This window comes from Heptranchias perlo, chromosome 24 (assembly GCF_035084215.1).
Source record: "Heptranchias perlo isolate sHepPer1 chromosome 24, sHepPer1.hap1, whole genome shotgun sequence".
In the NCBI taxonomy this organism is placed as follows: Eukaryota; Metazoa; Chordata; class Chondrichthyes; order Hexanchiformes; family Hexanchidae; genus Heptranchias; species Heptranchias perlo.
This window is the reverse complement of record NC_090348.1, coordinates 21,018,577-21,044,167: the sequence shown is the minus strand read 5'-3', so window position 1 is coordinate 21,044,167 and position 25,591 is coordinate 21,018,577. Positions and strand designations below refer to the sequence as shown.

Here is a 25,591-nt window from a genome sequence, read left to right as displayed (position 1 = left end):
CTATGCCCCTCCGTTTTTCCAGATTCCTCTCTCCCTTTAAGACCCTCTTTAAAACCCAGCTATTTGGCCACGCCTCATTAAATACCACCTTCTTTGGCTTTGTTTCTGATTGCAACTCTTGGAAACACCTTGCGATGTTTTTCTATGTTAAAGGCGCTATATAAATACAAGTTGTTGATATTGAGGTATCGAGGGCCTCTGATCACTCAGCATCCACCCTTGCTGGGGGGGGGGGGGGGGGGGTGGTGCGGTGGAGACAAATGGGAGGAGCGGGGGAGGGGGCCAATGGAAAGAGTTCAGGGTGAAATGTACAACAGCAGAGCAAGGGGATAAGGGGGGATACCAGAGTTCAAAAGGGAGGTGGTAAGGACAGTGATAAGTAAGGGAATGGTCGAAGCAGAACACGTAGTGAGAAAGTTATGGGATGGGGGAACGGGGCGGTAAGCACGTTATTTGGTTGTGGATGGGAAAAGAGCCACTGGAGGGCCACATTTTCTTCATAATTCCCCCACCACCCAAATGCAGCTTGCAACTGCTAATGGCTCCTACCCCTACCACAACACCCACCACCTCTCAACCAAAAGAAAATAGGAAATAGAGAAGGAAAAGAGGACAGAGATAAGGAAAAAGAGTTACGGGAAGAGAAGCAGCAGAGGAGAGACACGTGGGGGCAATAAAGGAGAGCCAGAAAGAAATCAGAAATAAACAAGTGAGTAACCATATTCTTCGACTGATGGTGTGCAACACCACAGATCGATGAGAAGGCTTTTACAAGTTTACCTCATCCTGAGCAAGTAATGGTTACACCATCAGGGAATAGTTTGCCAATTTTAGCAGAATTAGATCTGTATTATAGATTTCTCACCCATCCAAGGAGACGACTAACCAGAGACACTTGGTTAATTTTCAAGTTATAAATTGTACTTTTCGCTGTATATTTAGCTGACTGGCTAAGAAAAATCAGCTGCTCCTGGAAATTGTTAAAAATAAAACGAAGTGTTACACCCTTGTTCAAAAAAGGGTGTAAGGATAAACCCAGCAACTTCAGGAGAGTCAGTTTAACCTCGGTGATGGGGAAGCTTTTAGAAACGATAAACTGGGATAAAATTAATAGTCACTTGGACAAACGTGGATTAACAAAGGAAAGCCAGCATGGATTTGTTAAAGGCAAATTGTGTTTAACTAACTTGATTGACTTTTTGATGAGGTAACAGAGGATTGGTGAGGGCAATGCGGTTGATGTGTATATGGACTTTCAAAAGGCATTTGATAAAGTGCCACATAATAGGCTTGTCAGCAAAACTGAAGCCCATGGAATAAAAGGGGCAGTGGCAGCATGGATATGAAATTGGCTAAGTGACAGGAAACAGTAGTGGTGAACGGTTGTTTTTCGGACTGGACTACAGTGGTGTTCCCCAGGGGTCGGTACTAGGATCACCACTTTTTTTGATATATATTAACTTGGACTTGGGTGTACAGGGCATAATTTCAAAATTTGCAACTAACACAAAACTTGGAAGTGTAGTAAACAGTGAAGAGGATAATAATAGACTTCAAGAAGACAGACAGGCTGGTGGACTGGGCAGACACATGGCAGATGAAATTTAATGCAGAGAAGTGCAAAGTGATACATTTTGGCAGGGAGACCAAGGAGAGGCAATATAAACTATATGGTGCAATTCTGAAGGGGGTGCAGGAACAGAGACCTGGGGGTTTATGTGCACAAATCTTTGAAGGTGGCAGGGCAGGTTGAGAAAGCAGTTAAAGGAAAACATATGGGGTCCTGGGCTTTATAAATAGAGGCATAGAGTACAAAAGCAAGGAAGTTATGTTGAACCTTTATAAAACACTGGTTCGGCCACAACTGGAGTATCGTGTCCAATTCTGGGCACCGCAATTTAGGAAGAATGTAAAGCCCTTAGAGAGGGTGCAGACAAGATTTACTAGAATGGTTCCAGGGATGAGGGACTTCAGTTACGCGGATAGACTGGAGAAGCTGGGGTTGTTCTCCTCAGAGTAGAGAAGGTTGGGTGGAGATTTGAAAGAAGTGTTCAAAATCATTAAGGGTTTAGATAAAGTCAATGAAGAGAAACTGTTCTCATTGACGGAAGGGTCGAGAACTAGGGGACACAGATTTAAGGTGATTGGCAAAAGAACCAAAGGCGACAGGAGGGAAAACTTTTTTATGCAGCAAGTAGTTATGATCTGAATGCGCTGCCTGAAAGGGTGGTGGAAGCAGACTCAATCGTGGCTTTCAAAAGGGAATTAAATACTTGAAGGGAAAAAATTTGCAGGGCTACGGGAAGAGCGGGGGAATGGGACTGACTGGATTGCTCTTACAAAGAGCTGGCATGGGCTCGATGGGCAGAATGGCTTCCTTCTATGGCTGTAACCATTCTATGATTCAGCAATCTCATTCATTTTCTAATGATTGCAGGTTTCTGTTTATGTGCTTTGACTATATGTGAACCATTTGATTGGTTGGTTTCCTTAACTTCTTGTTTCATGTTTGGTAGCTTTTCCTACTCATTTGTGTTTTAGCAAATCTGTGGTTAATTTAACACAATCTATTGATATGATTTTAAAATCATTTTTTGACCTAAAAATTTTCAATCAAATAATTTGAATTAAACCATCACAGCGAAGTGGGAATTTAGTGTTAACAGATTTTAAATCAAAGATAATTTGAAATAACTAACAATTAAGAGTAGAGTGTTGGTAATTGAATGAATCCGGTGCATGCTTGACAGACATTTTGTATGAGTGATGCTTTGCAAATGTGATATGCACTTTGCATATGATATTTTGAAATGTGGTGGACAATTTTCCCCCCACACTGCAGACGTCTGCAAGATGCAAAACCTTTAATTATATTTTGTACCATACAAACAGAAGTATGCTTCCATGTCTTAATAGTGAAGTGTTAATTCTAATCAACTAGCTTTAAAATGTAATACTGATAAAGCACAACATAGAAGCATAGGATGTTGCAACACAAACAGGCCATTTGCCTCATGAAGTCTACACCACTTGAATGACCTAATCTAATCCCACTCCATTTCTCACTCTCCCCATAACCTTGAATATTCCTATTTTTCAAATAATCAATTCATTTTTAAAAAGAATTTATGGACTCTCCTTCACCAAAGGTTTATGACAGAACTCCACATTCTAACCATCATCTGTGGAAAGAATTTTTTAATCTATTTAATTTTTTGTGATTTTCTTAAGTTTGTGCCTTTTTGTTACCATTTCACCAAACAATGTAAACAATCCATCACTCGTGACCCTTCTTAATCTTGAAGGCCTCAAATCTGATCACCCCTTAATCTTCTCTGCTCCAATGAAAAAGCTCTCATTTTCATGTTTTTGTTAATCACTAACACCTCAATCCTGATAACGCTCAATCTATGCTGCACCTTTTCCATTGCTTTCATATCCTTTCTTTATTGGGGTGGGTACACAATATTCCAACTAGAGCCTGAAGTATTGAACAAGCTCAGAATTATCTCTTCACTTTGGTACTCTATTCTAGATACAAAATCAAGGATTCTGTTAGCTTTCATGACCATCGACTTGCACTGCCAACTTTGACGACTGGTGTATCTAAACACCAATCTCACTCTGCTCCATTTAAAGCCTCATAATTTGAGTATTTCCAATCCCTATTCTTACTTCCAAAATGTATTGCTTCACCTTTTTCTACACTCAACTGTACCTGCCACCTGTCTGCCCAACCTGCTGCCTGCACTCTTTCACATTAGTCAAAATTTGCCATACCCCCAAATGGGCATTGTAAACAAATTTCAAAATTGTTCCCCCAACTCTTTAGTTAAGAGCATTTATGAACATTTTGACTTGTTCTTGAAAAGGCTGCCTTTGACCAGAGTCTTTTCCCTCTCCCTCCCCTTTTAATTTCTCCTCATCTCTCAAAGATGGTCATCCATGCTGGGGCACAGTACAAGTGCTGTGCATTCCACCACCCACACAGTTATGCAGTAGAAGAATTTTCATGGGTCAAGGTGACTATCAAAGCACAAAAACATCCTTATATCAAATATAAACAGTTTTACATTATATGCTAATGTTCCTATCTTGTGCATTTGACAAAAAAATTACAATCTTGTATGCAATTTACTACAACAGTCCAGAAGGGCTCTGATCACTGAAAGTCATGGGGATTAAGGGGGAGGAGAATAGAATCTCCCTTCTTGACATCATTTACCACAGCAAATTCTAACCATCAATAGGCAGTCATCTGAAAGACATTCCCTACATTTCTGGGAACTAGCTTCTCACAAATATCAGTAGTTTCCTTGAATTGGACTGTTAATGGCTTAAATATATGTTAGAATATATAAAACTCATTCACATTGAAGTTATATTCTCATAAATCCTCTTTCGGAAAAATTCCAGTGTCATTTCTCATTTGTAAACAGTAGGCCAGGCAAGTCAGAAAAATATTTACATTTGTGTGACTTCACTACCATGATGTACTCCTTTATCAGGATTCTATTTTATTAGAGAATAATGTTATTAGCAGTAACCCATAGAGAAAGATAGAAGAGAAAACAAATCCAAGTTGCGACAAAAAAAATTGAGTTTGCCGGCAGCATTACAATTAACTAGAGTAGCTTTGTAAAAATGCCCCAAGTGCTTTTTGAATAAACTAAATTAATGCTGATCATTACCAGCCATAAAGTTAATGGCAGTGCTGCCTAGGCGTTCACTTATCACCTTGTGCTAACTTTGATGGCCTTTTGTATTATTTATTTCCAATAACTCCCTATATAAAGAAAGCAATTGTTTTTAAATGAAAAGGGAAGCTTTTTTTCCTTAAGTCAGTGCTCAATTGAAGCATGGAATGACCACCATCTTTGGCACTGCAAGTAACCAGTTTCACCCCACCTTGTGTTAAATTCAGATCGCTATAACTATCCCCAGAAAAATTTAATAGAAATGAACAAAACTGAAGAAAAAGGTTTTCAAAACTACAACGATGACATTGTTTTATCAGCTAAACTATACTGCAACTTAAATTAAATACAAGTAACTAGAAAACAGAGCACATGTCCCCATTGTACCCCAACTGCAGTGTAACACTGAATCATAGACTTTCAATTCTCCATATTCACTGGTCTAAAACTCTTGGACCTTGGGAAGGGATTTTTTTGTTTGTTTAAACGAAGAAATTATCCAGAACATGACTCAAATCTAGATATTTGTAGCCATTGCAATAACCTGGATCATGATGAAAAAAAAATTAAACTTCAGTTGCTTTTTACCACTACTGTTTTGGTCATATTATTATTACAATTAAATACTAATGCAAGATTCAGAGTTGTCCCCTACAAGTCTCAGTTAGTGAACTACACACCTTAAGTTAATTCACAAGGTAAACATCAAAGACGTAGGCACTCAGCCCATCTGGGCTCATCCATCTCAATAAACATAGCAACTATCCATTACATCATCCAGCTGTCCCTTAAATTACAAAATGTTTGCTTCCATGTCCTATCCATTCAATCACTTTAAACATGAAGAACTTACTGACATCCATCCTAAATTTACATTGTAATTCAAACCTGTACCCCCTTGTCCTACTTTCACAGCATACATGGAAGCAGCGCTCCAGATTCTCTTTCTATACTACTTCATATTTTGCATACAGGTAAATGTGGAGTTAAGAACCATATCAGCCATGATCTAATTGAATGACAGAACAGGCTTGAGGGGCTGAATGGCCTACTTTTGTTCCTATGTTGCTACCTCCCCTCAGTAATTTCCCTTGAAGATGAAAAGCTGAAATTTCTCCAGTCTTTCCTCATAATTCAATCATTTGATACTGAAGATCAGCCTTGTGGCTCTTTGTGCCACCTTAAAGGCTTACGATTTGGGACATAAAATGGATATAATACCCAAGATGAAGTCCAGTATTTCAGTACAACGTCCTCTGATTTAGCAATAATATGCAGCAGTCATGTTGTGCTTAGTGAACAAACACGCCGAGATCTTTCAACTTCAGTTAAATTCCCAGGTCAGCAGGAAGATCAGTATGTTTGCATGCATCAAAAGGTGTATTTAGGAGCACACTTTTTTTTAAATTAGTAAAATCCAAGGGGGAACATGGATAGCCACACATTAGATAAGTACACAACCTAAATCAATTCCTACTACTTCCCACTTAATTTGAGTCAACAGAGAACAATCGGAGTTTGCCAGGATTGAATTGCAGTCATACCCATTTACTTGCAACTTGCTTTGCAATTCCTATTTTAACACAACCATTTTTGAAGTCCTGTTTTTCTCCCCCATACTTCCAATTGTGAAAAATTTTATTTTGATTTCAGTTATTACAATTCCTACTTACATGCAAGTGTGGTGCGCAGGAATCCTGGTCACCTTTGAACCTGAGGATTTTACCTTTCAATCTCATTGGGTTCAGTAGTCGACATGCCTAAGAACCACTTAGACCTGGTTTCCACCTGTTTGCTAGTGTTGTGTGGGTGAGGGAGTAATGGAAGTCGAATTTCTAAATGGCTCAACAAAAAAAAAAAAGCACCATGACTTTGTTGCACTGTTTAGAGTAATTGAGGATTCAAAAGCTAGTCACACAGAAGCATGGTATTTCTGAATCTCAGGTTTCTGGAATTCCGAAAAGAAAATGTCTTGAAGGACTGGGACTAAAAAAACGAGAACCGAGATAGAAAATAGAAGCATGAAAGTAAGATGGTCGATGTTGATGAAGCACTGCTTCGGTGGTTTAATCACAAAATAGTTCAGAAAATCCCGCCTGACTGCTACCTGTTGAAAGCTAAAGGTAATGAGCTTGCCAAAGAACTTGGTGTGGAATGATGACTGATGTAGAAATTGTTTATTTTCTGAAAAACTCAAACAGAAGCTACAGAAGATGTACATGAAGATGCGCCAGAACTTAAAATTGCCATAGTTAGACAGGTAGATTCTGCACTGTGCGTTCTGTGTCGATTTATCAAGTCAAAAGATAGTGGAACGTTTGGAGAATTTTATACACTGGAAGGGAAAGTGCGCTGGTTGATAACTTCTGATCGCCACCAAAAAAAAATCACAGAATTCTTTGCAGCATAAAAAACTTCAGACGTGTGCCTTTTTCTTAAATTTTGAAATGTTATACTGTATTCACCTTTAAGGTGTTGCAATTTTCAAGAAGTTACAACAAAGGTGAATACAGTGTAAGACGTTGTATGATATTTAAGCAAATAAAAGGTAATTATGCAGCAGATCAGTCTTGATTTTTGTTGCTTATCACTTTATAGAAATTGTTATTTTAATCACAATTTCCAAGGTTGTCCCAAGTGGTTGCAATGACATGAGTTCCATTGTGTAAGTCTAAGATCAACTCCAAACTGCACGATTCTTCAGGCAGTCTCCGAACACTCACTGAAAACAGCTGCACCTCTTTCAACCACTCTGTCTTCTTTTCTTTGAATTGAAAAGCCTCAGTTGACCAGAAAAAAGCAGCATCTTCCAGTTTTGAACACTACAGCATGAATGTGTAAAGTTTATGTTTGATATTGTCAAAAAGCATAAGGGAAAAAGTAATAATACAGGCAGTTTTTTTTTTAATAAGTATGTCCTTTTCTCCAATGGTCAAAAGGCAAATAGTTTGTACACTTCGACTACCACCATTTAAACAACATTGTATGTCTGCTCAGATTTAGCATCATCAACTTGTGGCTTAAATATCTAAAAGGTCAATTTTTTGACTGCACAGACTTCTGGTCACCACATTACAGGAAAGATGTCGTTGCACTAGAGAGGGCACAGAGGAGATTCACAAAGATGTTGCCAGGACTGGAGAATTTTAGCTATAAGGAAAGATTGGATAGGCTGGTGCTGTTTTCTTTGAAACAGGAGGCCGAGGGGAGATTTAATTGAGGTGTATAAAATTATGAGGGCCGAGATAGAGTGGATAACAGATGGGTCAGTCACCAGGGGGCACAGATTTAAAATAATTGGCAGAAGGATTAGAGGGGAGTTGAGGAGAATTTTTTTCACCCAGAGGGTGGTGGGGATCTGGAACTCACTGCCTGAAAGGGTGGTAGAGGCAGAAACCCTCATCGCATTTAAAAAGTACTTGGCTGTGCACTTGAAGTGCCGTAACCTGCAGAGTTACGGACCAAGAGCTGCAAACTGGGATTAGGCTGGATGGCTTTTTATTGGCCGGCGCATACACGATGGGCTGAATGGCCTCCTTCCGTGCCATAAATTTCTATGATTCTATGAAATCTTTGCTAATTCAGGTGAAGATGTCAATAATGAAGAATGGAATAATTTCATATAAATTGGATCAAGCACAACAGCATGAGAGATAGGGAGTAAAGCCTCCCTTTCTCTACTCCAACAAACCTTAATCCGAACCTCAGAAAGGCAATTTCATGTCAGCAATCTTATTTTTTTTCCCAGTTAGTGATTCTTGTGTCTCAGATTGCAAACTTGTGCCAAATTATGGGTAATCTTGTACTGCAGACCTATGCTCACTAGAATGGAGTTGATACTGCACAAAATACTTCTCAAAACATCAATATAGACTGGGAATACACACACAAGTCAGAGTTAAAAGGGAAGGGTTGTGAACTTAGTGTCTTTTAAGGTTAACATTTTAAAATACAGTAGGCAAATGAGTTTGTCCAATTTCCTGTATTGCACACTAAGTTCAACATTTCAGCAAGAAAACAAGCTGGTTTTAGATTACAAAAATAATTATAAAGTATAGTTGTATATTCAAAACCTAGCTTAATAGGTAGTTTACTAATGATGCTTAAAGTGCATATTTACAACAAAATTATTGGTACATTACTTAATAAACTGGTGGGCGGCAATGATTCAAGCTCTGAAAATTCTACAGTTTCTAAAGATGAAATTTGAGGTCACAGATGAAAAGAAGTATAAAATTATTTGAGTGTTATGGGTGCCTTCATTACCCTCAGCATACATTAGTGTCTGCTCTTCCGGAGTTCTTTGAAATAATAAAAATATTGAAAGTGACCCTGTAAGACTGGAGCCCAGATTATTCTCTCAACTGAAGTTAAGAGTTCAATTTTTTAATCTATGTTTGAGAACAGACTAGTCCATGTGACTAAAAAAAAATACATCTAATAAAAGGAAAACATGACAATGCTTTTTTACATTTGATTAATCTGTTTGAACCAGTAATCAACAATGCTAAACGCAATTATTTTCACCTTGTCAAAACAAAAATCACTCTTGCATATTGCAAACAAATACATCTGCCAAGTATAAATTAACAAAATGCTACACACGTGGAAAAGCTTTACAATTCATTTTAGATGTTACTTCATTGCATGAACAGTCAATCCAAAATATAATTTCCTCATAGAAATTGTCTCTGAAACATTCTTTGGAAATGAAACCACAGTAGACCTACCCCTCACTGAGTTAATAATTGCAGGATAGCCATTTGTCTTCAAAATCTACAGCAGACCCCAAGTGCAATTTTGTCTTAATTGGAAACCAGATTTCAAATCAAGGGAAGAACAGAAAAAAGTGACAACTGAAACCAATTACTGACTATACTGTGAGAAATGAATGTCAAAAAGCCCAAGATGTTGATGCTGTAGGCAGATGGGACAAATGCTGATGCTTCCACTGTGCTGGACGGGCAATTTCCATTGGGACGGAAGGAGGGAAGAAGAACATGATCCCCAGCTTGCTGTTGCAGACTTCAAAGCAGTATTGGTGGAAGTTATGCAGGTTACCTGTGTTGTCTTGTTCACATGTGGTATTGGAAGAGGAAGACAGAATAAAAATGGAACATTCATCCTCTTACAGGAACATACACAAAAAGCAACTCAAACAAGCTAAACTTTGAACAAAATAAACTGATAAACTTGAAGACATGCACATCTTTTGAACCTGTATCTAAAAAAAAAATCAACAGACCCACATGTATTATTTTTCAAACACTAGACAATCAATCTGCCCAGAATGCAAGGTTCAACCCAAGGCTAAAATACTTGAGGCGTGAGAAATTATCCTGTTACGAGTTGTCCATAGGCTATGGACAACTCGTAACAGGATAATTCTCACGGAGTTTCCAGTGACTGCTGGAAGGTCATCAAATCAATTCCCAGCTCACTATGTTTCATCTTCATTAGAACTCAGTCAAGCTACATGGTGTTGCATCATGCAATTGGAGGATGCAGTTTCAATACCACACCCCATTTAGTTCGTCATCTGAGCTTGGTCATGTGGAAAAGAACTGGGAAAGAAGGGCTGATCCTGTTTGTGACTGCATTAGATTTCACTGGTAAAAGGGCCCAGTAAAGGTTTACGGTTCATGATCTTCAGAGTGTAAGTAACCCCCAAGAAAACATCAAAAAACCACATCAAACCTCTACACACATGGCAGATTTTGAGCAGATTTGCTGAAAAGTCATCTGACAAAGGTGAGGTACCAAAATCTCCATCGCAATACAGCAATCTGAACAGTTGAATCAAGATCAAAAACAAACAAGTTCTAAGGTTTGATCCCAGAAACGTTAGTAGTCCCAATACCCTAAGTACGCAGGTTTTCAAAGCCCGAGCAAGGAACTTGCCTTAACTCAACTATTTTAACCACACCATTAGTTAGAGCAGCTGCCATCAACATTTTTAGAGGCTTCAGCATGAGGTAGCATCGCAGACTCATTGAGAAATGGGCCTCTCGTATAAGACTTGACAAGTTGTATTTGAACGTGTGACTTACTTAAACTAATGCTGGTAGGTGTTAGCATTTTATTTCACTAGGTTTCAAGCCAAACCTTCACTCAGGAGAAACTAATCCAATTACCAGGTACCATAGATGAGAGAACTTGCCTGATTGTGACTGACATTCAACCGCCATGTTGTCAATTTAAAAAGTCCGAGATTTGTTTTAAGAATGAGACTTACGGGATCTACTCGATAACCGTAGATGTAAGCAAGTCCAATTCCAACAAGACCCATACTTGGAAGAACCCCTGGGCTCCAACTATATAGACTGTCTGGGACATGGAGCCATCTTGTGACTGCTTTTAGCTGGAGTGGACAACATCAAAGTGCTAAGTGCACAATGATAGTATAACAGACTATTATGGCATTGTTTGCTCAAATTGCTCTGCCTCGAACTCGTAATTGAAAGCGATGGAGCACCAGATTTACGGCTCGTAACTTTAAGCCGCTCATGTGCCAGGTGGATTACTCCTTAATCTCTCTGTCCTGTGCCCATTTCGCTGAAAAAGGTGTCCCAAGCCTGAAAGGGAGATGTCTGCCACAGTCATCAGCTGAGGGGGAAGATGGACTTCCCAGATGAAACACTGCCTTTCTGAGCCCAACAGAGCTGGCATCCGACCTATCCGTAGATTAACTGATGGTTCTCATGAATTGTGCATTGAGAACCGCAAGATGGATGTGTGTTGTCAACCAGAGAACCCAAAAATAAACCTGGCAGTGATGACAGATCCTTACTGCAGAAGATGAGTACTATGAACCGGTCCAACATCCAGGTGACCTTCCTTTGAACGTCACAGAATTGTGCCCCTCAAGATTATCAGCCCAGGATTCCGTTGAAACTTCTCAGTTGACTGGAAAGCCTAAGTTCTGGAATCTCTTGTATACTTCAGCTGTTAGTCTGGCAAAGCTGTGGTTGGGAATCCTGACGAATCGGACATCTTCAATTTGGTAACCATAGGGATGCATCCTCTATAAATGTGCACAAACCCACTAAAAGGCAGCTACTTTGTAAGCACTGTGGAAGAGAAATCTTGAAACTAGTGATGTCACTATTGAATGACTATGTGAAAATGAGCTTTTAGATGTATGGTTCCTAACCAGCCTCCAAGTTGTACTGTCTGGATGATATGAGACAGGATAACTATAATGAAATTTTCTTCTAAAAAAGGAACATAGGTGGCTTTGAGATCTAATAAAATAATTTTTAAAATCCTGTAGCTGCTCAGCGTGGATACATTTTGATTGCTCCTAATGTCAGTTATCTTGGATGCTAACTGTGAGATTAAAAATGCTTTTTTTAAAAACATACCAAGGTCTTAGAGAAATCCGCTATGTTTAGGCAATTTTATGCGTTTACTGCAAGTGAAATTCACATTTAACCCTGTCTAAAATGTAGCATTAGCAACCCTCTGAAGGGAAAAGACTCATTACTGGAAAATGAGCCCTCCTATAGATTCTGTGGAGACAGGTCACTTGCCTTGTTCTAGGCAATTAAGGTAAAGGTGCTTGCAAATCAGTTGTGAAAGGATTTGTCTCTACAGTCTGACTGTGGAGTTCAGGAAATCATCTTTAATTTGATAGGCTGCGGAAGATACTTCAATTTCCTCTATTCCAATTTTGATCTTCAAAGGAAACGAGGTATATCTCAGGCAGCATGGTCACAACTCTGCAGTTCTTCTGAGGCTATTGAGGATGCTGGAAACTTTGTGGTTGTTGGAAGAAACTCCACTTATAGATTTTATGTTAGTGATGAACTGTAACCAGCATTCTTAAGAGTTTACAATGCACGAAATCTTTAATTGTTTCTACATATGCAAGGAGTTATGGGTTAAATGTTCCGTAATCAAGTGAAATCTGTTTTGACTTTCCACTGCTGTCTACTTTTAATAAACATGATTTTAGTTTATAGCTTAAGTCACATAGCGTGACTATTCAAAGACTAAGAGAACACAAGAGTTGTCATGTCAATTCAGTCAACCAATTACAAAAACAAAGGTTTCTATTCAACCTGTAGACAATATTACATTATCAGTCACACTCCGATTCATTTCATGGAAAGTGAGGGCGCCTTTATGGGAGTGGTCTTCGGCGCAGAACTCAAGAGAAATATCTGGTGAACCTGAATGAAGAAAGTTAAGTCTGACTGTGGTATCTTGCTGTCCTGGAATTTACAAAGAATTCTCACTAAGTGTTCAATACCTTGTATGACAAAATATCACACATTGAAACAACCTCACACAAGTGAAAATGAATCAAATTTATTTACAATTAAATAGTTTAGAGCAGCAAAAGCAACAAGTAAACATTATACAACACAGGTAGTAATTTACAATATATTTGCTCTCAGTTCCGGTTTCTGGTGAACTAATGAAACAGTACTTCAGATGGAAAGTTTCACTTGAGATACATAACCTGCAAGTTCACAGAGCTCGCACTCTGGACCACCACCAGAATTGAAATAGAACAAATACACACAGAAAGACCCTCTAGTTTTCATTCAAATCATTTGCTTAAAGAATGGGCAGTCAACACAATATTAACAAGAGAAATACCACCTGAAATCTTAGTTAGTTAAGGCACTTTTACACTGACACTTGTTTAGTTCAGATTGCAGAAGACAATGACCAGAGTGCTGGCTCCACCTTGTTCTAATCCTGATGGCAGAATTACAGACCCCCTAAAAATGTAGCCTTTTCTATTTTAATGCAATACCCGTTTGCACATTTTCTATCACTTTTGGAGCACCATGGCTCCAAATTTGAACCTTACTCCATTAAATGTCAGATCCTCCCAACCTGTATCCCACCACAAAATGAATAAAATCATATAAGGGTACGGTAGCGTAGTGGTTATGTTACTGGGCTAGTAATCCAGAGACCTGGACTAAAATCCAGAGTCACGAGTTCAAATCCCGCCACGGCGGCTGGCGAATTTAAATTCAATTAATTAAATAAAAATCTGGAATTAAAATACTAGTATCAGTAATGATAGCCATGAAACTACCGGATTGTCGTAAAAACCCATCTGGTTCACTAATGTCGCCCTTACCCGGTCTGGCCTATATGTGACTCCAGACCCTCTGAAATGGCCTAGCAAGCCACTCAGTTGTAAAAATCTCGCTAGGGATGGGCAATAAATGCCGGCCTTGCCAGCGACGCCCACATCCCGTGAACGAATAAAAAAAATATATAGGTTGAGGATCCCCACCAACTCTTGCATACTACCTGCCAGCCAACTAAAGGATAAAGAATATATATTCCCAAGATGTGCCATGTCACTCATCAGCACAACTATGCATATGAGAGGATGTGTGTTATACATACATGTAAATATATATACACACATATGCACATAAAATATTTAATACTTATACAGTCCCCATCACTTAAAACATCCATTTAAATTGGCAATTGCTTATATCGGCCAAAAAGCGATAAACATTATCTATTTGTATTAACGTCAATTTCAAAGTTGCTGATTATAGCGTCTAATGTGCTGCATTTACTTTGGGTAGAAACAGCTGTGCTTACTCACTAGTTTCCACCTCATTAAAGGTTTCTCTTTCATCAAATCCACCTCCACATCAAGTCCTTTCTCCTAGTTTGGCATACTTTGGAGTGTTGCACTCTGATCTTCTTGCCCAATTCACCTTCCCACAGGTTTTACACCGCCAGTCATTGGCTCTGAAAAGGCCATGATTTTATTCTGCAAGAGTCTTTCCAATTTCTGTTCTTTCAATGTTCACTAGCCTTGCTGCAATGTGGAAAGAATTATATTGTACAAATAGAGACCCCTGATTTAATATAATGGCCGGTAGAATGCCTGAAGAAAGTTTATTTTCTCTGTCTTCCCATAACAAGCCACCCGCAGCTCCCCGATTCCCAGCCTCTTCAATGGAAGTGGAAAAGATGTTGGCAAAAAGCTTTTACATCTGCAACGGAGACCGACTGTTCAAATAAAAAATGTGGAAATGTCAACTTTGTAAGAGCAATCTTTAACAGATGTGGAAAGAACATGTGAAGCAAAGCGAACACGTTAAAAGTTTGTTGTTCTTGCAAAGTTAACATTTCCTATTTTTTAATCCAGACATATCCAGTCACCATCGCAGATGCGAAAGCTTTTCGCCGACATCCAGCCTGATCATAATCTACTCCAATATAATGGATATCCCAACAATGCCTTCAAGTATATTTTGTTAAAAGAATGCTAGGTAAAGTGCACAGCTACTTGACAGTACAAAATAGTGAATCAACATAAAAATCACAAAATGAGGAATCCTAACGTTATGTCATTTCCTCCAGTTCAATTGAACTTTTATTATATCAAGATCCTTTGTCTAAAAAAAGTTTCAATAATGATTTCTGATGACATCGGGAGAAATTACTAAGCAAAACCAAATACACTTGAGAGAAATCACTGAAGCATTGCAGATTAATGACCATCTCAATTGTTGCCAATTAAACTCCCTTACTGTAAGCTCATTAACTCCTACCGACTACTTATGCCAATGGATGCCATTATCAGTGACTGAACAAATTTCATCAAAGATCAACAAAAAGATGGAAAAACTTTTAACGATAATTATTTATAGTGTTTTTAAAAGGGGAGTTCTGATGATGACATTTAATTATATAAGCACCAGTTACGTGTCAGTGCACAGATTCAAAAACAGTGGTGCTCAGTGTGACACCTCCCCTGCACCAAACTTTTTGATCCAACAGCTCTTTCATACTGCTGCAGCCAAGCTACACATAACTGAAGAATGAAATGTGGATTGTGGCTGTGGATAAAAATTGAGCAACTAACTGTTGAAAGACTCCCAAAACATTCAGTGATCCTTTGCACTGACGCCTCCCAAGTCTTGATACTTAATCTGACTTCAGGTCCCTTAACTTCTGTTTCTCTCCCAACTCCTTTTCTTCTAGTTACTTCAGTTTCTTTCTACCGATTGTGTGTGTGACTTTTGATAACCGTAACTGCATGGAACAAACGATAGGTCACTCATCCAAATTATATTTGACCTGTCACAGATGTAAGCACACTTTCACAACACAATGTTTTCTTGTTGAATGCCATCGCTTAGGGTAGCCAACGTCATAAAAAGGTAAAGAGCCAGTAAAGAAATTGTATACCAACAAGTTTTAAAAACTAAAAATCATTCGTGGCATTGCGCATGGCAAGTCGGAGAATTTTGTCTCTCTCAATTATGTTGTCTTTATGTTGCTGTTCCTCCCTCTCTCTCCTACTTCCAGCTTGCTTTCTGTTCCTCCCCCTCTAATCTTTCTGATGTGGAGATGCCGGTGATGGACTGGGGTGGACAAATGCAAGAAGTCTTACAACACCAGGTTATAGTCCAACAGCTTTATTTGAAATCACAAGCTTTCGGAGGCTTCCTCCTTCGTCAGGTGAGTGACGAAGGAGGAAGCCTCCGAAAGCTTGTGATTTCAAATAAAGCTGTTGGACTATAACCTGGTGTTGTAAGACTCCTTACATCTAATCTTTCTTTCTGCTTTAAAAATTCAACTCGTTTGTTTTGTAAAAAAAATTAAAATGAAGAGTCTGCCTCCCCCGTCTCACAGGCATAAGCAATCAGAACATTTACATTTTCTAGCTATTAACAAAATAGATGGCTTCAAAATTCAAGTTGTCTTTTGAAAACGACCAGCTGAATATTCTTTCTGAAGTTCATAGAACACAAAACAGACGTATAATCATCGCAATGTCAACTTTTTCACACACGCACCCACGTAATTTTAAGTTAGATTTTTTTTTAAAACTAACTTCACCTCAATAACACTTTTTAAACTTGCATCAGTTTCATTCACATTCCCTATTCCCCTTCAGTCATTCTTATTCTCACTTCCCCTCACGTCTTTCATGCTCGGTGCATCTCCAATTCCCCTTTTCTTTCTCTCATACATTGTCCTTAGCTCTCATTCGTTTTTTCACTCTTATCTCTCATCACATTCCTTGCCTGGTCCTGTTGTCTTTATTCAGGTGATGATCAGGGAAGGGATCTGACCAGGGCCACAAGGTGGCAGGAGGTGCATTTTTTTCAAGCCTGGAAGTCACACCAGTGTTGGCAATGGAGGGACAAGGGCTCCAGCCAGAGCCACAAGCTGGTGGGGCCTATGGGGCAGCAGGTGAGAGGGAGGGATTGAACCCTGAAGCAGCATTTTTGAGTGACAGATTCCAGGCTCCGTTTGGGAGAAGGGATGCAAAGACTGCAGGAGATAACTTCACCAGGGGAAGAAAAGGTATGTGAAGGGGGTGATGCTGTCTGCCTCAGAAACACAAATCTCAGGAGCTGGGAGGACTAGTAGTTAAACACAATCTAAGTCCATAGGAATTTTAAACCTTAGCACCCAAAAATGAATATCCAGGCTCAACTGAAATAGCATTATGTGAACTTCCTGTACACATAGAAAGTGCACACTATAAATAGAACTTTCAATTTCATAGATAAGCACCACTGTGTGCTGCTAAGACTGGGGCCTAAGTTCAGGGGTGTTTGAGGTCTGATAGTATATCAGTGGGGCGGTTGTGCGAGTGAGTACAAGATGGGATAGATAAGTAACTCTGTCCTCTTGTACTTCGCCCACTACCTTCACCCTACCATTGGTGGCCGTGCCTTCAGCCATATAGGCCCTAAGCTCTCGAATTCCTTCTCTAAACCTCTCAACCTATCTTCTTTTAAGACCCTCCTTAAAACCCAACTCCTTAACCAAGTTTTTAGTCACCCATCCTATTATCTCCTGCTTTGGCTCTGTCAATTTTTGACTGATTACACACCTGTGAATCACCTTGGGATATTTCTTATGTCAAAGGCACTATATAAATGCACTTTGTTGTTCTTGTAAGAAAGGGCATTACAAAAATGTAAGCACTTGCTATCACATCCCCAGAATATCTTAAAGCACTTTACAATCAAACTCATTACTTTTGAAGTGCAGTCATTGTTATGTGGCATAATCTTGAAAAGCAAGTACAATTTAAACAGTTTAATCTTTCCTCCAAATAATTCAGATATTTAATATTACACTCCTAACCTGAAATAAACTACAGTGAGAATGTGACTGCTTTTCAAGCTGGCAGTCTGAACTGATCAGGTGGTCTAATTAACTGTGAAGACTTCTTGCATCATTGATTTTGCAGCCAGCCAATATCAAACTATCACTACAAAAAATAACCAACTGCAGGGTGTAAATAATGATTAGATTTTACTGTCAAACTGAAGACCATGGTATGCTTTACTGCTGAGGTTTAAAAAAAGTACAACGTAGTTCCATCTCATTGCGTTAATTTTTAACTTATCATAATGTAGCCATGATATGGAGATGCCGGTGATGGACTGGGGTTGACAATTGTAAACAATTTTACAACACCAAGTTATAGTCCAACGATTTTATTTGAAATTTCAAATAAAATCATTGGACTATAACTTGGTGTTGTAAAATTGTTTACAATTATCATAATGTAGTAATTCCAACCCGCCAGTCAAGATTTTTTCCTATCTAAGTTACACTACTCAGAATCAAGTGCATATTTCAATGATTGGAAAAACATTTAAGCACATACAGGATAATCTTTAGACAACCATGTTAACCAATAATATTGAAATACATCAAGTGTCGATCAGGTTACAAAGTTTACTGGCTTATATCAGTAATATTACATTTTTCTTTATTTTCCCATGGTGATGTGTGGGGAGGGGAAGGTACACCATTGCGAGAGATGCTCTGGTTGCACTCAAACCGCTAAGAGTGGAGCCAAGTGAAGGCAGGGGACAACAGAGAGGAGGTGCGGTCAACTGTATCATAAGCTGCCAAAAAGGTCCAAGAGCAATAATGCACCACCATTCAGGCAAGAGATTGTCACACTTGACTTTGGTTTGGGCCATTTTAGTGCAGTGGGTGGGATGGAAACCCACTCCAGAAATTCAAAAAAAACCTGCATCTCACCCCTTGATAGGTGAGTACTTTTTCCAAATCTTAAGGAATCATTTATGGATATGGTGTAAAACATTGGTTACTGTTCAAACAATTCAATATCCACTGAATGTGAGGGCACCCAAAGCTACTTAGGGCACAGCAATGCAGGGAAGCAATAATTCCTATCTGATTACTTCATTCCACACTAATGAATATTGCACTATTTCCCTAGAATCAAGTAAACAAATGATCAAAAATTAGTTATTTGTTGGCATCTTCTTTATATAAATAGAACAGTGTTCACAATGAAGACATGACCTAAATTACTTGCCAAATACCAGATAGATCGAGTTAAGTCATCCATGGAATATTTTACATACCTCACATTTAGTGGCCTCCATATAAACAGAACACGAACATGTCTCACTCCATCTAAATTTAAACATGTGTCATTATCTTTTGCCCTCAGGATAAATTGTGTTATTCTGCTGCAATCAAATCACATTGTATGCTCCGATTAAGATGAAAAATGTGCCCTGTCATGTTGCTTTAAATCTAAAATGGCAACTGACATGGACTCTACTGGGAAAGCAAGAAAGGCTTCCTTTCACCTTGTGTTTAATTCATGACAATGGTCTGAGATGCTAATTTATGAATAGCTTCAGAGACAGAATCAGACCACACCTGATTATTGGCTATAGATTTGTAAACATTTAGGGGCAGTTGGAGCAACAAATGTAATTTAGGTTCTTTTTATACCACCTATTTCTTCTGTAGGGAGAGCGACTGCCATTATTCACTACCTGCTTTGCACTTGTAATTTGATCGCTGACTTAATTGTGGAAATGTGGAGGAACAGCTTTCCACATTTACTTCCTTGAAACCAGCTCCCTGAATCAAATGGCACATTTGTAGACAAACGCTTTTGTGGATCTAATTTACTATCAGTTCCCAAAGCATAGCGACATTTATAATGCAGCCAGAGGGAAACCCGCGTGTCTCCTTTTGACTTCACTCCTGCCACAAAAGGACCTTATGATTCCTTATTAAAGTTTTTCAAATTTCACTTCTGCACAAAATAGTATTTTTAAAAATTGTATGAAACTTTGTGAAATGTAATAGCTAGAGAATTATGCATCTTTGTTCCATGTTAAATGCCTTTTAATGTCCACTGCATCTACCAAGGATAAAAAGAGAAACCAGAAAATCGTAGGTCAGTTGGTCTGAATTGTGTGTCGACTGAATAACGCAAGAACATTTAGAAAAGCATGGGCTCATCACAGAAAGTCAGCATGAATGTCAAGGGCAGGTCGTCCATGAACATTTTATATAATTTTTTTTGAGGAAATTAGTTTATAGATTAAGGGAATGTGGCAAATGTCAGATATATGGATCTTCAGAAAACATCTGATAAAAGTACATGAAAGACCTGTTGCAAAAATTAAGACATGGCATTGAAGGGAGTATGCCACATGGGTAGAAAGCCAGCTGGGGAACAAAGGGAAATGGATGCTTCCCCACAGCCCCATCCAAAGTGATGGAATGTGGTTCACGTTGTGCCTTAAGGATCTATCCTGTGTTTTTTTTAATTTATATAAAAGATTTGGAGATAGGCATAAAAGGAATGCTATCAAAGCTCACCCATACCAAATTATGGGGTGTGGCAAACTAAATACAGGAGGTCATAGACAACTTAACAAAGCGAGCATGTAAGATAGCCAATACAGAAAAATGAGGTCACACGTGTTAAAAAATGAAGAGTGAAGGTAACAGTAAAAGGAATAGCAATGTTAAGATTCTTTGAGTAACACAGATTTAGGGATGCAAATTTACAAATCTTTAAAAAATGGTGGAAGTGCAGGTAGCTAAGTATATTGAAGCAAATGCGATTCTGGTTTTACACTGGGGGAATTGAATATAAAGCAAGCAAATGATATTGAATTTGTAGAAGACATTTTTTTCCCATAGAGCATGATTAGATATGGAATGTTCGACTGCAAGTGGCTAGAGGGAGAGACAATTTAAAAAGATAAATTTATGCTATGAGTACAATTTGGGAACCATTTCGCCCTTTCAGCCCTGCCTGATGCCTTCCACAATCTTCAAGAAATAAAGTAGCGCTATAAATTATGGCTCCTTGAAGTAACATGCCAAGATGTGTTCAACACTAAACAAATCTTTAAAAGCATCACATAGGCTACAAGGCAGAGCAAAGTGCAGAAGGAAAGACAAATAGGATCAAGAGCACTTTTTTTTTAAATTAAGGTAAACGTGAAAATAAGACCAACTTTTAAAACTCCAAGATAACCGAACTGGATTATATTTATCTGTAAATTCAAATTAGGTTTATGTGATAAACCAAGTAAACCATGGCTTTGTAAGCAATTAAGCAGGGCAGTGTTGGTAAATGCTTCCAAATATCAAACATTCCAGATTACAAAATTTGCCATATGTGGTAAAGTGCTTCTAAACTAAATTTAGTAATTTCTTCCTTACCAAAGATTAAACAACATCTTGACACAACTGCCCATTTGTACAAGAGTTGGGTGAAAGCTCGCAGTCTTTGTCTGCTGAAATTGCTTGGCTCTAACACCAATTTTGTCTGCCAGCCAGATGGCACCCAATAAGGTTCATCTTTCTCTTCCTTCCAACATACTAAATTTACAAAGGCAAGTATGTGTGTTTAATTCTCAAAACGAGTCTTAAAACGCTTCGTCTCTGGAAAGAGTAGGCAACAGACTAAAAGGCACAGGTGACCATGAGGTGGAGAGATTTTTTGGGGCTCTCAGTTGTACACTGCTTCTGAAGACTCAAAATTTGTGTATTTTTTTTTAAAAGTCCAAAGCCAAGGTCATAAACAGAACAGATTGTTACAAAAATGGTTAGGTCAAGACTGTAAAGATTTGAATAGTAAATTATCCCAACATTTCTTGCATTACAGTTTATCATTCTTAATTGCAGTATGTCTACTGAACTACACAGGTGCTTTTCACAAAGAGTACCAAAAATGAAAAAAAAAACTAAATGAAATCCTGGTCACCTCTTGTCCCTGCCAGTGGCCAAGTCAATACCAATACTGGGACAAGTCTGGAAGCAGATAGTCTGCCTATCCTTTCAGCAAGAATATCATGGATGGGTCTCCCAGGAAGACCAAGCAAAAGTAAGTTTTAAAAATATCTGAGGAAAAAGAGGATCTAAGTTTGAAGTGTGCTTCTAAGACTGACCATAACGCAAGAACAAGTTAATCAGTCTCACTTGCAGACCATAAACTACATCTCACGGCTGTGGCCATAAGATAACTTCCAATCATTCTACGGCTAATTTTCCAGAACAGTATATTTCCTACTTCAATAGAAATCAACTACCAGTATGATCCCAACTTTTGGAACTTAGCCTGGTTCATCACAATACATGAAAATAATCACCCAAGTATTTTTTTCTCTCACTCAAAATTCTTCCTGCTTCTATTACTGTAAAACCTAGTTCTGCTCACCACATTATATAATGTCTTTCCCCCTTGTGGTCTGATGGAAGTTTAGTGGATTCCTGTATACATAACCCTCTTCCTTGCATGCCTGCTGAAAATAATCTTCCTTCAAACTTGTCAATTAGCTATTCTTGGGAAGGATACTTTTGAAGCCTACTACTATTACTAGTAAAAAATAGATTCTATGAACACAGAACGTTGATACAGAATCAATCACATCTACACCACCTTTCAACAAAGGATGCAAGTAGCTTCAACACTAGTTGGATAGCGAAAGGAACTGCATAATTGTCACTTATGTATGACGGGTACAGGCAAGGTATAATGTGAGGCTCTGCTAGCCTGCATGACTACTTTGCGTTTAGCAAATCTGGCCAGCTTAGCATGGCCATGCACTAAACCAGAGGCCTTCCTTCACAGAAACTAAACAACGACACAATATTCTTGCACCCTTCTTGCTGGAAGAATCCAGTTTGAATTACAGTATGCCATGTTCACTTGTAGCGTTGGATACACAGATTGTCAGAGTTCCAAAGCTAACATCTTCATAATCAGTTTACTGTAAAAGGTGTAATTTAGTTCAACAGTATTGGTAGGAGTGACCACCGCACAGTCCTCGTGGAGACGAAGTCCCATCTTCACACTGAGGACACCATCCAATGTGTTGTGTAGCACTATCACCGTACTAAATGGGATAGATTCAGAACAGATCTAGCAGCTCAAAACTGGGCATCCATGAGGCACTGTGGGCCATCAGCAGCAGCAGAATTGTATTCCAGCACAATCTGTAACCTCATGGCCTGGCATATTCCTCACTCTACCATTACCAACAATCCAGAGGATCAACCCTGATTCAATGAGGAGTGTAGAAGAGCAGGCCAGGAGCAGCACTAGGCGTGCCTAAAAATGAGGTGCCAACCTGGTGAAGCTACAACTCAGGACTATATGCATGCGAAACAGCGGAAGCACCGTGCTATAGACAGAGCTAAGCGATTCCACAACCAACGGATCAGATCAAAGCACTGCAGTCCTGCCACATCCAGTCGTGAATGGCGGTGGACAATTAAACAACTAACGGGAGGAGGAGGCTCTGTATGCATCCCCATCCTCAATGATGGTGGAGTCCAGCACGTGAGTGCAAAAGACAAGGCTGAAGCGTTTGCAACCATCTTCAGCCAGAAGTGCCGAGTGGATGATCCATCTCGGCCTCCTCCCGATATCCCCACCATCACAGAAGCCAGTCTTCAGCCAATTCGATTCACTCCACGTGATATCAAAAAACGGCTGAGTGCACTGGATACAGCAAAGGCTATGGGCCCCGACAGCATCCAGGCTGTAGTGCTGAAGATTTGTGCTCCACAACCAGCTGCGCCTCTAGCCAAGCTGTTCCAGTACAGCTACAATACTGGCATCTACCCGACAATGTGGAAAATTGCCCAGGTATGTCCTCTCCACAAAAAACAGGACAAATCCAATCTGGCCAATTACCGCCCCATCAGTTTACTCTCAATCATCAGCAAAGTGATGGAAGGTGGCGTCGAAGGTGCTATCAAGCGGCACTTACTCACCAATAACCTGCTCACTGATGTTCAGTTCGGGTTCCGACAGGATCACTCTGCTCCAGACCTCATTACAGCCTTGGTCCAAACATGGACAAAAGAGCTGAATTCCAGAGGTGAGGTGAGAGTGATTGCCCTTGACATCAAGGCAGCATTTGACCGAGTGTGGCACCAAGGAGCCCAAGTAAAATTGAAGTCAATGGGAATCAGGGGGAAAGCTCTCCAGCGGCTGGAGTCATACCAAGCACAAAGGAAGATGATAGTGGTTGTTGGAGGCCAATCATCTCAGCCCCAGGACAGTGCTGCAGGAGTTCCTCAGGGCAGTGTCCTGGGCCCAACCATCTTCAGCTGCTGCATCAATGACCTTCCCTCCATCATAAGCTCAGAAAAGGGGATGTTCACTGATGATTGCACAGTGTTCAGTTCCATTCGCAACCCCTCAGATAATGAAGTAGTCCGTGCCTGCATGCAGCAAGACCTGGACAACATCCAGGCTTGGGCTCATAAGTGGCAAGTAACATTCGCGCCAGACAATGACCATCTCCAACAAGAGAGAATCTAACCACCTCCCCTTGACATTCAACGGCATTACCATCGCCGAATCCCCCACCATCCTGGGGGTCACCATTGACCAGAAACTTAACTGGACCAGCCACACAAATACTGTGGCTACAAGAGCAGGTCAGAGGCTGGGTATTCTGAGGCGAGTGACTCACCTCCTGACTCCCCAAAGCCTTTCCACCATCTACAAGGCACAAGTCAGGAGTGTGATGGAATATTCTCCACTTGCCTGGATGAGTGCAGCTCCAACAACACTCAAGAAGCTCGACACCATCCAGGACAAAGCAGCCCGCTTGATTGGCACCCCATCCACCATCCTAAACATTCACTCCCTTCATCACCGACGCACTGCGGCTACAATGTGTGCCATCCACAGGATGCATTGCAGCAACTCGCCAAGGCTTCTTTGACAGCACCTCCCAAACCCGCGACCTCTACCACCTAGAAGGACAAGGGCAGCAGGCACATGGGAACACCACCTGCACGTTCCCCTCCAAATCACACACCATCCCGACTTGGAAATATATCGCCGTTCCTTCATCGTCGCTGGGTCAAAATCCTGGAACTCCCTTTCTGACAGCACTGTGGGAGAACCTTCACCATACGGACTGCAGCAGTTCAAGAAGGCGGCTCACCACCACCTTCTCAAGGGCAATTAGGGATGGGCAATAAATGCTGGCCTCGCCAGCGACGCCCACATCCCATGAATGAATAAAAAACTGTGACCCAAAATTTTACTCTTAATTAGGGCAGTGTAATTGCCAAAATCCAACAGTTCTGAACTCTGTGTAAAGGACAAGTTTGTGTAAGAATTCAATTAAGCTCCCACATTTGCGAGGAATTTCAAGTATCCCTCACCAAAAGCTAATCTCACTTGTCTCTTCCAACTCCCCATTTCCCCATCACAACTTCTCTTTATTTTATCTTTATTACTGTCATTCCCCTTCTGAACTTTCCTTTCTTACTCCACCAGTTGTGGAGTCTGCCCGATTTTCATTTCTGTTGATATCAGTGGAGGTGAGAATCTCCTGGTTTCTGTGGCAGGCAGTATGATCCAGGGCACTAGTTTTGCACCAGACACAAGTTGAAAATCTATCGCATTGCGTGTCTTGGCTTTGTGCTCGAATGGATGCCTCCGAGTGAGTCAAGAGAAGAGGTCAAGAGCAGAATTGTGCTAGCCCTGAGCTTTGGGAAGCCTCTTGTGTCACCATACCCTACTCCCTTCTACCTAAAAATAGTACTGAGGAATGTAGTACAAATTATTTACTCATACCTGAATTTGCCAGAACATATACCTGGTG

At 39.8% G+C, this 25,591-nt stretch overlaps 1 protein-coding gene across 5 annotated transcripts in view; it reads right to left on the bottom strand.

Moving 5' to 3' along the window:
- Window positions 1-25,591, bottom strand: part of tbc1d22a (TBC1 domain family, member 22a) — a 407,668-nt gene that overhangs the window by 319,701 nt on the left and 62,376 nt on the right. The window lies entirely within an intron of this gene.